The sequence below is a fragment of the Antennarius striatus genome, chromosome 19 (genome assembly GCF_040054535.1).
Source record: "Antennarius striatus isolate MH-2024 chromosome 19, ASM4005453v1, whole genome shotgun sequence".
NCBI classification, from domain to species: Eukaryota; Metazoa; Chordata; class Actinopteri; order Lophiiformes; family Antennariidae; genus Antennarius; species Antennarius striatus.
Window position 1 is genome coordinate 18519452 of NC_090794.1, and position 13779 is coordinate 18533230.

Genomic DNA, 13779 nt, shown 5'->3' on the forward strand with positions numbered 1-13779 from the left:
GCAGCTACACAGTACAATATGTTTATCTACCAGTATGGTGGTGGAGATGGATTTCATCCCAGTAGATCTTATTATGGTTACATTGGTTTATTCTCAGAATGACTCATTCAGGTCAGAAAAGAGATCTTACCTATATACGTTCATCAGTGTGAGCTGTGGGCCTGCATCTGGCTGGTGAGGAGTTGAAGGTGGGGGTCCATACGAGTCACAGCCAGTCTCACTGATGCAGATGTTCATCTATTTATCTGGATCTCATCAGGAGTTTCATGAGTGAGAAGGTTTACATGATATATGTGCTGCCGAAAAGTGGACATCTTCAGTGCGTGTTTTTTCATGTTAGGGTACATGTCGTTTGGGGAGGGGGGCATAGAAGTCAATGAGACTGTCGGGCTTGAATGCGTCGTTCAGAACATCACAGTTTTGTAACTCGTCCAGAACTGAGTTCCAGAAGACTTAAAGGTCCCACATTCTGCTTTTTGTAATTGATGTCATTCAGCTGCCAGATGTCCAACTACACTGTGTTTGAAATGTCTTGTCTCAAAGTGATCCGTGGTCCTCAATGTCTTTTATTGAATATTGATAAATCCTCCTCTGCTCTGTGAAGGTCTGTTTAAATGGGGCGTGGCTCTCAACTCCCTCTCTCCTTCTCCCTCCCCCCTCTGAGCCTTCCCTATGTCCTCCCCCCTCTGAGCTGACCAATCAACACTGCCCTGCCTCGCACGTTCACGTTTGTTTGTTCGGCACGTTCGGCATTCCGGATCAATCGCCATTGTCTGCAACTTTTTTAACTTTCAGTAACTTCACCGCGGCATATTTCACTCTAATTCTGGTGTTTCCACTCTTGTTTTTCATGATATAACAGTTACTGCCACCCCACTGCCACCCCACTGCCACCCAACTGCCACCCCACTGCCTCCCCACTGCCACCCCACTGCCACCCCACTGCCACCCCACTGCCACCCCACTGCCACCCCACTGCCATCCTACTGCCACCCAACTGCCACCCCACTGCCTCCCCACTGCCACCCCACTGCCACCCCACTGCCACCCCACTGCCACCCCACTGCCATCCCACTGCCGCCCCACTGCCGCCCCACTGTGTCTCAGCGGTAGAGCAGATGTCTTGAAGACAGATCGCCCAGCCATCAATGGTTCGAGTCCCGCTCCCGCCAGGACACCCCTCGGAACGTGAGCTGACGGTGGGAGGTGTCACCCCCCAGCCACTGCCGAGGCGCCCTTGAATGAGGTGCCATCCCCCCTACAAGCTGCTTGTTTGGGGCGCAACCCCCTGTGTGCGACCCGTCACTCTGCCTCCCCCTACTGTTTATTGTGGGATGTGTTACTAATTGCTGGCCTACAGGCCCCCAGTGTGTTGTGTCCTGGGGCCTGTATGTGTGTACGACTAACCAAAACATGGAACCACATGCAAAGAGAGTGTGAAGAGTGTAAAGATCATTTCCCCGCGTGGGGACAAATAAAGTGGATTTAATCTCAATTTTTCGGCGCTGAGCGTGGACCTGCTCCTCAGTCTTTGCTGAACAAAGACTCGAGGCTCATTGTGTGAACATGATCAGACCAGCCGGTGAGATCATTACACTGTGTTGTCTGAAAATCGTCATGGACAACGAGAGATCGTGGATAACAAGGGAGCTAAGCTAACGCAAACTGATGAAACACGGGATATTACCCGTAAGACCAAGTTTTTCTCTTGTATTCTCGTGTGTGTGTGTGTGTGTGTGTGTGTGTGTGTGTGTGTGTGTGTGTGTGTGTGTGTGTGTGTGTGTGTGTGTGTATACATGCAGCTCTCCGATCACTTAGAAGAGCTAAAGCTGCTTCCATTCACCAAAAAACAGACAATTGTTCTGAATTACTAATTAATGTACAACTGGTCACGTGTTCGCTGTGATGCTGAGCCTCCGGCGGACACACACACACACACACACACACACACACACACACACACACACACACACACACACACATGACTGAAGTGGACCAATAACTAGTTAGCCAAATGCTAACTGAGTTCAACAGCTTGTCAGTGTGTCACAGTCTCCGCCTCTCATTCCCCTCCTGTCACACCCCTGCAGTATTTTTCCACTCTCCCTCCCTCTGCTCCACTCTACCTGCCGGCCACGCCTACTGCTTCAGCCCATGCTGCTCACCTGCTTCTGATCACTGCAATCAAGCCTGCATTTAGTCTCTCCAGCACCTTCACTCCATGCCAGATTGTTCTTCAGCGTCATGCGAGACTTTCCAGCGTTTTTGCCCTGTCTGATTTTCCGGTATCGACTCTGCCTGTCACTGACCTGCCTTCTGTCCCTGACCTCGTGCTTCGCCTCAGCACCTCTGGTATCTGCCTGCTCGTTTGGTTTCGACTCCTCCGCCTGGCCTCGTCTCTTCTCCTGCCTGTTCCTCAACGGTACCTCTGCCTTCACGGACTGTTCACCTGGCTTCGACCTCCCTGCCTGCCCCGACCTCTCTTCGGCTCACTCCTCGTCGGTCTCACAGTTCGTGCTGCCAGCTCTCCAGAACTCTGGGCGTCCTGCCCCGGCTGAAGTAAGCTTCATCTTATCTCCTCTACAAAAGAGTACTGCATTTGGGTCCAAACAACACCCGTTACAGTACAATCTGGCCAGAAATGGACCCAGCAGACCCCACATCCCCCCAGTCTCGCCTAGCCCTCGTGGAGGCAATGCTTCAGCAGCATGAGTCTCTGTTAGTCTCCAACGCGGCAGAGGCTCTTCAGTCTGCATCATCCCTGGAACGAGCGCTAACCTCGCTAGCTGCCCAGGTATAGCAGATGGCAGCTTCCATGGCGCAACACGCTGCTTCGGTCCCAGTTCCGGCCCCTCCTGCTCCCACCCCTGTGCCAGCATCAAGCTCCACATCTGAGCCCCGTGTGGGGGCACCAGAGCGCTACGATGGGGATCCTGAGGGTTGCAATCCCTTTTTGACGAACTGCTCAATCCTGTTTGCCCTGCAACCCCATACCTTCGCCACAGAGGGGGCCAGAGTCGCCTTCGCCATCAATCACCTCACTGGTAGAGCACGTCTGTGGGGGACGGCGGAGTGGGAGAGAGGCACGCCTGCCTGCGCCATATTCCAAGCCTTCGGTGAGGAGCTTCGCAAGGTGTTCGGACCCGTTTCCCTGGGTCCTGATGCAGCAGGGGGACTCATGAGTCAGAGGCAGGGAGATCGGACAGTTTCGGACTATGCCATAGACTTCAGAACTCGGGCTCGTCTCAGCGATTGGAATGCTGCTGCCCAATGTGACGCCTTCCTAAATGGGCTGGCTCCTTATGTAAAGGATGAGCTGGTTCCGTTCGACCTTCCCAATTCCCTGGACGGTCTCATTGAGCTGACTACGAGGCTGGACAGGCGGATACAGACGAGGAGGAAGGAACAACGCCGTGAGAGAGGTGATCCCCGGCGTTCTGCTCGTTCACATAGGGTCCCAGTCATTCCTGTTCCCTCTTCTGAACCTATGCACGGGGGGGTGGAACCCATGCAGGTGGGGCGAACCAGCCTTACACCAGAGGAACGAGAACGACGCCGCCGGGAAAATCTCTGCCTCTACTGTGGCCAAGCCGGCCATTTTGTCTCCCGGTGTCCAGTAAAAGGGAGGGCTCAGCAGTAGAAGGGGGCATTTTGCTGAGCCGGTCCCAGAACTCTGCCCCTAGCCCACGACCTCTGTTTCATGCCCAGCTCCTGTTGGTAGGGGGGTCCCACACCCTCGCCACCTTCATCGACTCGGGGGCAGACGTCAACCTGATGGATGAGGACCTCGCCCGTCAACTGGACATCAGTCGAGATCCTCTCCCTCGCCCCATGCCAGCCAGCGCTCTGGACGGTCATCTCCTGGGAACTGTCACCCATCAGACTGCCCCCATCTCTATGCTCCTGTCTGGCACACACCGTGAAACCATCCGGTTTCATATCCTGAGGTCTCCCAATCTTCCCCTCATCCTCGGCTACCCCTGGCTTCGACGCCACAACCCCCATATAGACTGATCCATGGGGTCCATCCTGGGATGGAGTCCCTCCTGTCAGCAGATCTGCCTCAGACCTGTGGGGGCCCCCACGCCGTCTGCCAGCCCCTGTTCCATTCCTGATCTCTCCATGGTGCCTTCTGACTATCACGACTTCCGGGAGGTGTTCAGTAAGGCGAGGGCCACCTCTCTACCTCCTCATCGGCCCTACGACTGCGCCATCGACCTCCTTCCCGGCTCTGTACCCCCCAAGGGCCGTCTCTACTCGCTGTCCGCACCTGAAAGGGAGGCCATGGAGACCTACATCAGCGATGCCCTGGCCGCCGGAATCATTCGACCCTCCTCGTCACCTGCTGGAGCGGGGTTTTTCTTCGTCGACAAGAAGGATGGGTCTCTGAGGCCGTGCATCGACTACCGAGGTCTGAATGACATCACTGTGAAGAACCGCTATCCTCTCCCCCTCATCGCCTCAGCTTTTGAGCTGCTCCAAGGGGCCACCGTGTACACCAAGCTGGATCTCCGCAACGCCTACCATCTGGTGCGGATCCGAGAGGGAGATGAGTGGAAGACGGCCTTTAACACCCCTACAGGACACTACGAATATCTGGTGATGCCGTTTGGGCTCACCAATGCCCCGGCTGTGTTCCAAAACCTCATCAATGATGTGCTGAGGGACATGCTAAACAAGTTTGTGTTTGTCTATCTAGATGATATCCTGATCTTCTCCCGGTCCAAGCAGGAACATATCCTCCATGTCCAGACGGTGCTGCAGCGCCTGCTAGAGAACTCCCTGTTTGTCAAGGCCGAAAAGTGTGAGTTCCATGCCTCCTCCGTGTCCTTCTTAGGTTACATCATTGGCCGGGACCGCATGGAGATGGACCCCGCAAAGGTCTCAGCTGTCGCCTCCTGGCCTGTCCCTGACTCTCGCAAGCAGCTGCAACGCTTTTTGGGGTTCGCCAACTTCTACAGGAGGTTTATCCGGGGCTACAGCACGGTGACAGCACCTCTCACCGCCCTCACCTCCTCCAAGGTCCCTTTCCACTGGACTTCGGCCGCCGAGGAGGCATTCCAGCTCCTGAAAGGGCGTTTCACCTCGGCCCCCATTCTCCTGATCCCTGACCCTGAGAGACAATTCGTTGTGGAAGTCGACGCCTCTGATGTGGGGGTAGGGGCCGTTCTCTCTCAGCGTTCTGCCAAGGATCAAAGACTACACCCTTGTGCTTTCTTCTCCAGGCGTCTGTCCCCAGCAGAGATTAATTATGACATTGGGAACCGAGAACTATTGGCGGTGAAGCTGGCTTTGGAGGAGGGCGCCACTGGTTGGAGGGAACCAAGACCCCCTTCCTCGTCTGGACTGACCACAAGAATCTGGAGTACATCCGCTCAGCCAAGAGACTGAACTCCCGTCAGGCCCGGTGGGCTCTATTCTTCGCCAGATTCCGTTTTACCCTCTCCTACCGGCCAGGCTCCCGCAATGTAAAACCTGACGCCCTATCCCGACAATTCATGGGCGGGGAGGAGGCCCCCTCTAGTCCTGACAACATCCTTCCTGCTTCTCATCTGGTGGCCGCTCTCACCTGGGAGGTGGAGGAGCGCGTGAGAGCTGCTTTGGAGGACCAGCCGGGGCCCAGCTCCTGCCCCCAAAACCGCCTATTCGTTCCCCAGCAGCTAAGGTCTGAGGTTCTACAGTGGGCCCACGCTTCTCGACTCACCTGTCATCCCGGAATACACCGCACCAAGGAGGTTCTGCAGCGGCGGTTCTGGTGGACCTCCATGGATGATGACATCAAAGACTTTGTAAACGCATGCCCAGTCTGCAGTCAGAACAAGGCTCCTCGCCGGGCTCCCGCCGGGCACCTGCATCCTCTGCCTGTGCCCCACCGACCCTGGTCCCATATCTCTTTAGACTTTGTCACCGGGCTGCCACTGTCAGGAGTTTACACCACCATCCTGACAGTAGTGGACCGGTTCACCAAGATGGCCCATTTCGTGCCCCTGGCCAAGCTCCCCTCGGCCAAAGAAACCGCTGAACTGGTCCTGCAGCACGTGTTCCGGCTCCACGGCCTCCCATCCGACGTGGTCTCAGACCGAGGACCCCAGTTCACCTCTGCTTTCTGGAAAGCATTCTGCCGCCTCCTGGGAGCCTCCACCAGCTTGTCCTCCGGGTTTCATCCTCAATCCAATGGCCAGTCCGAGAGGATGAACCAGGAGATGGAGACAGCGCTCCGCTGCATGGCTTCAAAGAATCCTGCCTCCTGGTCCACTCAACTGCTGTGGGTGGAATACGCCCATAACACCCTCATCAGCTCTACCACCGGCCTATCCCCATTTCAGTGCGCCTATGGCTACCAACCACCCCTCTTTCCTGCACAGGAGAAAGAGACGGTCTGCCCCTCCGTGGAGGCCTTCATTCGCCGTTGCCGCCGGACCTAGACGCAGGCTCGGACAGCTCTCCTGCGAGCCATTGACCGGTACACGACAGCCGCCAACCGCCGTCGATCCCAGGCTCCCCCCTACCAGGTGGGACAGAAGGTGTGGCTGTCAACCCGAGACCTTCCGCTGAGGGTGGAGTCCAAGAAATTGGCCCCCAAGTTTATTGGGCCATTCTCCATCGAGAAGGTGGTAAACCCTGTGGCTGTTCGGCTCAAGTTGCCCCGCACCATGCGGATTCACCCCACCTTCCATGTTTCCAGGGTCAAACCGTTCCAGGAAAGTCCTCTGCAACCTGCCTCCCAGCCACCTCCGCCTCCTCGCTTCATTGACGGGGCCCCTGCTTACACAGTGCACCGACTGCTATGCTCTCGTCGCCGTGGGAGGGGCCTACAATACCTCGTCGACTGGGAGGGGTACGGTCCGGAAGAACGGTCATGGGTCCCGGCCCGTCAGATCCTGGATGCTAGACTCATTAAGGAGTTTCATCGCCTACACCCCGACCAGCCTTCCAACACTGTCTCTGAACGAGGGGGTCCCATCGGCAACACTCGGTCTCCTCCTGCATCTGGGGCATCTACAGGGGATGACGTCAGCTCGGCCTCGGAGGGGGACAGTTCTCTCTCGGCGGACCAAGAGACTAGGACAGAGGCCTCTGAAGAATTCTAGCCCTCCACCTGGCCCCCTCCACCCACCCGGTTCCTCTGCGGCAGTTTTGGGACGTCAGGAGCCGTCCCTTGAGGGGGGGGTTCTGTCACAGTCTCCGCCTCTCATTCCCCTCCTGTCACACCCCTGCAGTATTTTTCCACTCTCCCTCACTCTGCTCCACTCTACCTGCCGGCCACGCCTACTGCTTCAGCCCATGCTGCTCACCTGCTTCTGATCACTGCAATCAAGCCTGCATTTAGTCTCTCCAGCACCTTCACTCCATGCCAGATTGTTCTTCAGCGTCATGCGAGACTTTCCAGCGTTTTTGCCCTGTCTGATTTTCCGGTATCGACTCTGCCTGTCCCTGACCTGCCATCCTCGTCTGCCTCCCGGTAAACTCACCTGCCTCCTGTCCCTGACCTCGTGCTTCGCCTCAGCACCTCTGGTATCTGCCTGCTCGTTTGGTTTCGACTCCTCCGCCTGGCCTCGTCTCTTCTCCTGCCTGTTCCTCAACGGTACCTCTGCCTTCACGGACTGTTCACCTGGCTTCGACCTCCCTGCCTGCCCCGACCTCTCTTCGGCTCACTCCTCGTCGGTCTCACAGTTCGTGCTGCCAGCTCTCCAGAACTCTGGGCGTCCTGCCCCGGCTGAAGTAAGCTTCATCTTATCTCCTCTACAAAAGAGTACTGCATTTGGGTCCAAACAACACCCGTTACAGTACAATCTGGCCAGAAATGGACCCAGCAGACCCCACATCCCCCCAGTCTCGCCTAGCCCTCGTGGAGGCAATGCTTCAGCAGCATGAGTCTCTGTTAGTCTCCAACGCGGCAGAGGCTCTTCAGTCTGCATCATCCCTGGAACGAGCGCTAACCTCGCTAGCTGCCCAGGTACAGCAGATGGCAGCTTCCATGGCGCAACACGCTGCTTCGGTCCCAGTTCCGGCCCCTCCTGCTCCCACCCCTGTGCCAGCATCAAGCTCCACATCTGAGCCCCGTGTGGGGGCACCAGAGCGCTACGATGGGGATCCTGAGGGTTGCAATCCCTTTTTGACGAACTGCTCAATCCTGTTTGCCCTGCAACCCCATACCTTCGCCACAGAGGGGGCCAGAGTCGCCTTCGCCATCAATCACCTCACTGGTAGAGCACGTCTGTGGGGGACGGCGGAGTGGGAGAGAGGCCCGCCTGCCTGCGCCACATTCCAAGCCTTCGGTGAGGAGCTTCGCAAGGTGTTCGGACCCGTTTCCCTGGGTCCTGATGCAGCAGGGGGACTCATGAGTCAGAGGCAGGGAGATCGGACAGTTTCAGACTATGCCATAGACTTCAGAACTCGGGCTCGTCTCAGCGATTGGAATGCTGCTGCCCAATGTGACGCCTTCCTAAATGGGCTGGCTCCTTATGTAAAGGATGAGCTGGTTCCGTTCGACCTTCCCAATTCCCTGGACGGTCTCATTGAGCTGACTACGAGGCTGGACAGGCGGATACAGACGAGGAGGAAGGAACAACGCCGTGAGAGAGGTGATCCCCGGCGTTCTGCTCGTTCACATAGGGTCCCAGTCATTCCTGTTCCCTCTTCTGAACCTATGCACGGGGGGGTGGAACCCATGCAGGTGGGGCGAACCAGCCTTACACCAGAGGAACGAGAACGACGACGCCGGGAAAATCTCTGCCTCTACTGTGGCCAAGCCGGCCATTTTGTCTCCCGGTGTCCAGTAAAAGGGAGGGCTCAGCAGTAGAAGGGGGCATTTTGCTGAGCCGGTCCCAGAACTCTGCCCCTAGCCCACGACCTCTGTTTCATGCCCAGCTCCTGTTGGTAGGGGGGTCCCACACCCTCGCCACCTTCATCGACTCGGGGGCAGACGTCAACCTGATGGATGAGGACCTCGCCCGTCAACTGGACATCAGTCGGGATCCTCTCCCTCGCCCCATGCCAGCCAGCGCTCTGGACGGTCATCTCCTGGGAACTGTCACCCATCAGACTGCCCCCATCTCTATGCTCCTGTCTGGCACACACCGTGAAACCATCCGGTTTCATATCCTGAGGTCTCCAAATCTTGCCCTCATCCTCGGCTACCCCTGGCTTCGACGCCACAACCCCCATATAGACTGATCCATGGGGTCCATCCTGGGATGGAGTCCCTCCTGTCAGCAGATCTGCCTCAGACCTGTGGGGGCCCCCACGCCGTCTGCCAGCCCCTGTTCCATTCCTGATCTCTCCATGGTGCCTTCTGACTATCACGACTTCCGGGAGGTGTTCAGTAAGGCGAGGGCCACCTCTCTACCTCCTCATCGGCCCTACGACTGCGCCATCGACCTCCTTCCCGGCTCTGTACCCCCCAAGGGCCGTCTCTACTCGCTGTCCGCACCTGAAAGGGAGGCCATGGAGACCTACATCAGCGATGCCCTGGCCGCCGGAATCATTCGACCCTCCTCGTCACCTGCTGGAGCGGGGTTTTTCTTCGTCGACAAGAAGGATGGGTCTCTGAGGCCGTGCATCGACTACCGAGGTCTGAATGACATCACTGTGAAGAACCGCTATCCTCTCCCCCTCATCGCCTCAGCTTTTGAGCTGCTCCAAGGGGCCACCGTGTACACCAAGCTGGATCTCCGCAACGCCTACCATCTGGTGCGGATCCGAGAGGGAGATGAGTGGAAGACGGCCTTTAACACCCCTACAGGACACTACGAATATCTGGTGATGCCGTTTGGGCTCACCAATGCCCCGGCTGTGTTCCAAAACCTCATCAATGATGTGCTGAGGGACATGCTAAACAAGTTTGTGTTTGTCTATCTAGATGATATCCTGATCTTCTCCCGGTCCAAGCAGGAACATATCCTCCATGTCCAGACGGTGCTGCAGCGCCTGCTAGAGAACTCCCTGTTTGTCAAGGCCGAAAAGTGTGAGTTCCATGCCTCCTCCGTGTCCTTCTTAGGTTACATCATTGGCCGGGACCGCATGGAGATGGACCCCGCAAAGGTCTCAGCTGTCGCCTCCTGGCCTGTCCCTGACTCTCGCAAGCAGCTGCAACGCTTTTTGGGGTTCGCCAACTTCTACAGGAGGTTTATCCGGGGCTACAGCACGGTGACAGCACCTCTCACCGCCCTCACCTCCTCCAAGGTCCCTTTCCACTGGACTTCGGCCGCCGAGGAGGCATTCCAGCTCCTGAAAGGGCGTTTCACCTCGGCCCCCATTCTCCTGATCCCTGACCCTGAGAGACAATTCGTTGTGGAAGTCGACGCCTCTGATGTGGGGGTAGGGGCCGTTCTCTCTCAGCGTTCTGCCAAGGATCAAAGACTACACCCTTGTGCTTTCTTCTCCAGGCGTCTGTCCCCAGCAGAGATTAATTATGACATTGGGAACCGAGAACTATTGGCGGTGAAGCTGGCTTTGGAGGAGGGCGCCACTGGTTGGAGGGAACCAAGACCCCCTTCCTCGTCTGGACTGACCACAAGAATCTGGAGTACATCCGCTCAGCCAAGAGACTGAACTCCCGTCAGGCCCGGTGGGCTCTATTCTTCGCCAGATTCCGTTTTACCCTCTCCTACCGGCCAGGCTCCCGCAATGTAAAACCTGACGCCCTATCCCGACAATTCATGGGCGGGGAGGAGGCCCCCTCTAGTCCTGACAACATCCTTCCTGCTTCTCATCTGGTGGCCGCTCTCACCTGGGAGGTGGAGGAGCGCGTGAGAGCTGCTTTGGAGGACCAGCCGGGGCCCAGCTCCTGCCCCCAAAACCGCCTATTCGTTCCCCAGCAGCTAAGGTCTGAGGTTCTACAGTGGGCCCACGCTTCTCGACTCACCTGTCATCCCGGAATACACCGCACCAAGGAGGTTCTGCAGCGGCGGTTCTGGTGGACCTCCATGGATGATGACATCAAAGACTTTGTAAACGCATGCCCAGTCTGCAGTCAGAACAAGGCTCCTCGCCGGGCTCCCGCCGGGCACCTGCATCCTCTGCCTGTGCCCCACCGACCCTGGTCCCATATCTCTTTAGACTTTGTCACCGGGCTGCCACTGTCAGGAGTTTACACCACCATCCTGACAGTAGTGGACCGGTTCACCAAGATGGCCCATTTCGTGCCCCTGGCCAAGCTCCCCTCGGCCAAAGAAACCGCTGAACTGGTCCTGCAGCACGTGTTCCGGCTCCACGGCCTCCCATCCGACGTGGTCTCAGACCGAGGACCCCAGTTCACCTCTGCTTTCTGGAAAGCATTCTGCCGCCTCCTGGGAGCCTCCACCAGCTTGTCCTCCGGGTTTCATCCTCAATCCAATGGCCAGTCCGAGAGGATGAACCAGGAGATGGAGACAGCGCTCCGCTGCATGGCTTCAAAGAATCCTGCCTCCTGGTCCACTCAACTGCTGTGGGTGGAATACGCCCATAACACCCTCATCAGCTCTACCACCGGCCTATCCCCATTTCAGTGCGCCTATGGCTACCAACCACCCCTCTTTCCTGCACAGGAGAAAGAGACGGTCTGCCCCTCCGTGGAGGCCTTCATTCGCCGTTGCCGCCGGACCTAGACGCAGGCTCGGACAGCTCTCCTGCGAGCCATTGACCGGTACACGACAGCCGCCAACCGCCGTCGATCCCAGGCTCCCCCCTACCAGGTGGGACAGAAGGTGTGGCTGTCAACCCGAGACCTTCCGCTGAGGGTGGAGTCCAAGAAATTGGCCCCCAAGTTTATTGGGCCATTCTCCATCGAGAAGGTGGTAAACCCTGTGGCTGTTCGGCTCAAGTTGCCCCGCACCATGCGGATTCACCCCACCTTCCATGTTTCCAGGGTCAAACCGTTCCAGGAAAGTCCTCTGCAACCTGCCTCCCAGCCACCTCCGCCTCCTCGCTTCATTGACGGGGCCCCTGCTTACACAGTGCACCGACTGCTATGCTCTCGTCGCCGTGGGAGGGGCCTACAATACCTCGTCGACTGGGAGGGGTACGGTCCGGAAGAACGGTCATGGGTCCCGGCCCGTCAGATCCTGGATGCTAGACTCATTAAGGAGTTTCATCGCCTACACCCCGACCAGCCTTCCAACACTGTCTCTGAACGAGGGGGTCCCATCGGCAACACTCGGTCTCCTCCTGCATCTGGGGCATCTACAGGGGATGACGTCAGCTCGGCCTCGGAGGGGGACAGTTCTCTCTCGGCGGACCAAGAGACTAGGACAGAGGCCTCTGAAGAATTCTAGCCCTCCACCTGGCCCCCTCCACCCACCCGGTTCCTCTGCGGCAGTTTTGGGACGTCAGGAGCCGTCCCTTGAGGGGGGGGTTCTGTCACAGTCTCCGCCTCTCATTCCCCTCCTGTCACACCCCTGCAGTATTTTTCCACTCTCCCTCACTCTGCTCCACTCTACCTGCCGGCCACGCCTACTGCTTCAGCCCATGCTGCTCACCTGCTTCTGATCACTGCAATCAAGCCTGCATTTAGTCTCTCCAGCACCTTCACTCCATGCCAGATTGTTCTTCAGCGTCATGCGAGACTTTCCAGCGTTTTTGCCCTGTCTGATTTTCCGGTATCGACTCTGCCTGTCCCTGACCTGCCATCCTCGTCTGCCTCCCGGTAAACTCACCTGCCTCCTGTCCCTGACCTCGTGCTTCGCCTCAGCACCTCTGGTATCTGCCTGCTCGTTTGGTTTCGACTCCTCCGCCTGGCCTCGTCTCTTCTCCTGCCTGTTCCTCAACGGTACCTCTGCCTTCACGGACTGTTCACCTGGCTTCGACCTCCCTGCCTGCCCCGACCTCTCTTCGGCTCACTCCTCGTCGGTCTCACAGTTCGTGCTGCCAGCTCTCCAGAACTCTGGGCGTCCTGCCCCGGCTGAAGTAAGCTTCATCTTATCTCCTCTACAAAAGAGTACTGCATTTGGGTCCAAACAACACCCGTTACAGTACAATCTGGCCAGAAATGGACCCAGCAGACCCCACATCCCCCCAGTCTCGCCTAGCCCTCGTGGAGGCAATGCTTCAGCAGCATGAGTCTCTGTTAGTCTCCAACGCGGCAGAGGCTCTTCAGTCTGCATCATCCCTGGAACGAGCGCTAACCTCGCTAGCTGCCCAGGTACAGCAGATGGCAGCTTCCATGGCGCAACACGCTGCTTCGGTCCCAGTTCCGGCCCCTCCTGCTCCCACCCCTGTGCCAGCATCAAGCTCCACATCTGAGCCCCGTGTGGGGGCACCAGAGCGCTACGATGGGGATCCTGAGGGTTGCAATCCCTTTTTGACGAACTGCTCAATCCTGTTTGCCCTGCAACCCCATACCTTCGCCACAGAGGGGGCCAGAGTCGCCTTCGCCATCAATCACCTCACTGGTAGAGCACGTCTGTGGGGGACGGCGGAGTGGGAGAGAGGCACGCCTGCCTGCGCCACATTCCAAGCCTTCGGTGAGGAGCTTCGCAAGGTGTTCGGACCCGTTTCCCTGGGTCCTGATGCAGCAGGGGGACTCATGAGTCAGAGGCAGGGAGATCGGACAGTTTCGGACTATGCCATAGACTTCAGAACTCGGGCTCGTCTCAGCGATTGGAATGCTGCTGCCCAATGTGACGCCTTCCTAAATGGGCTGGCTCCTTATGTAAAGGATGAGCTGGTTCCGTTCGACCTTCCCAATTCCCTGGACGGTCTCATTGAGCTGACTACGAGGCTGGACAGGCGGATACAGACGAGGAGGAAGGAACAACGCCGTGAGAGAGGTGATCCCCGGCGTTCTGCTCGTTCACATAG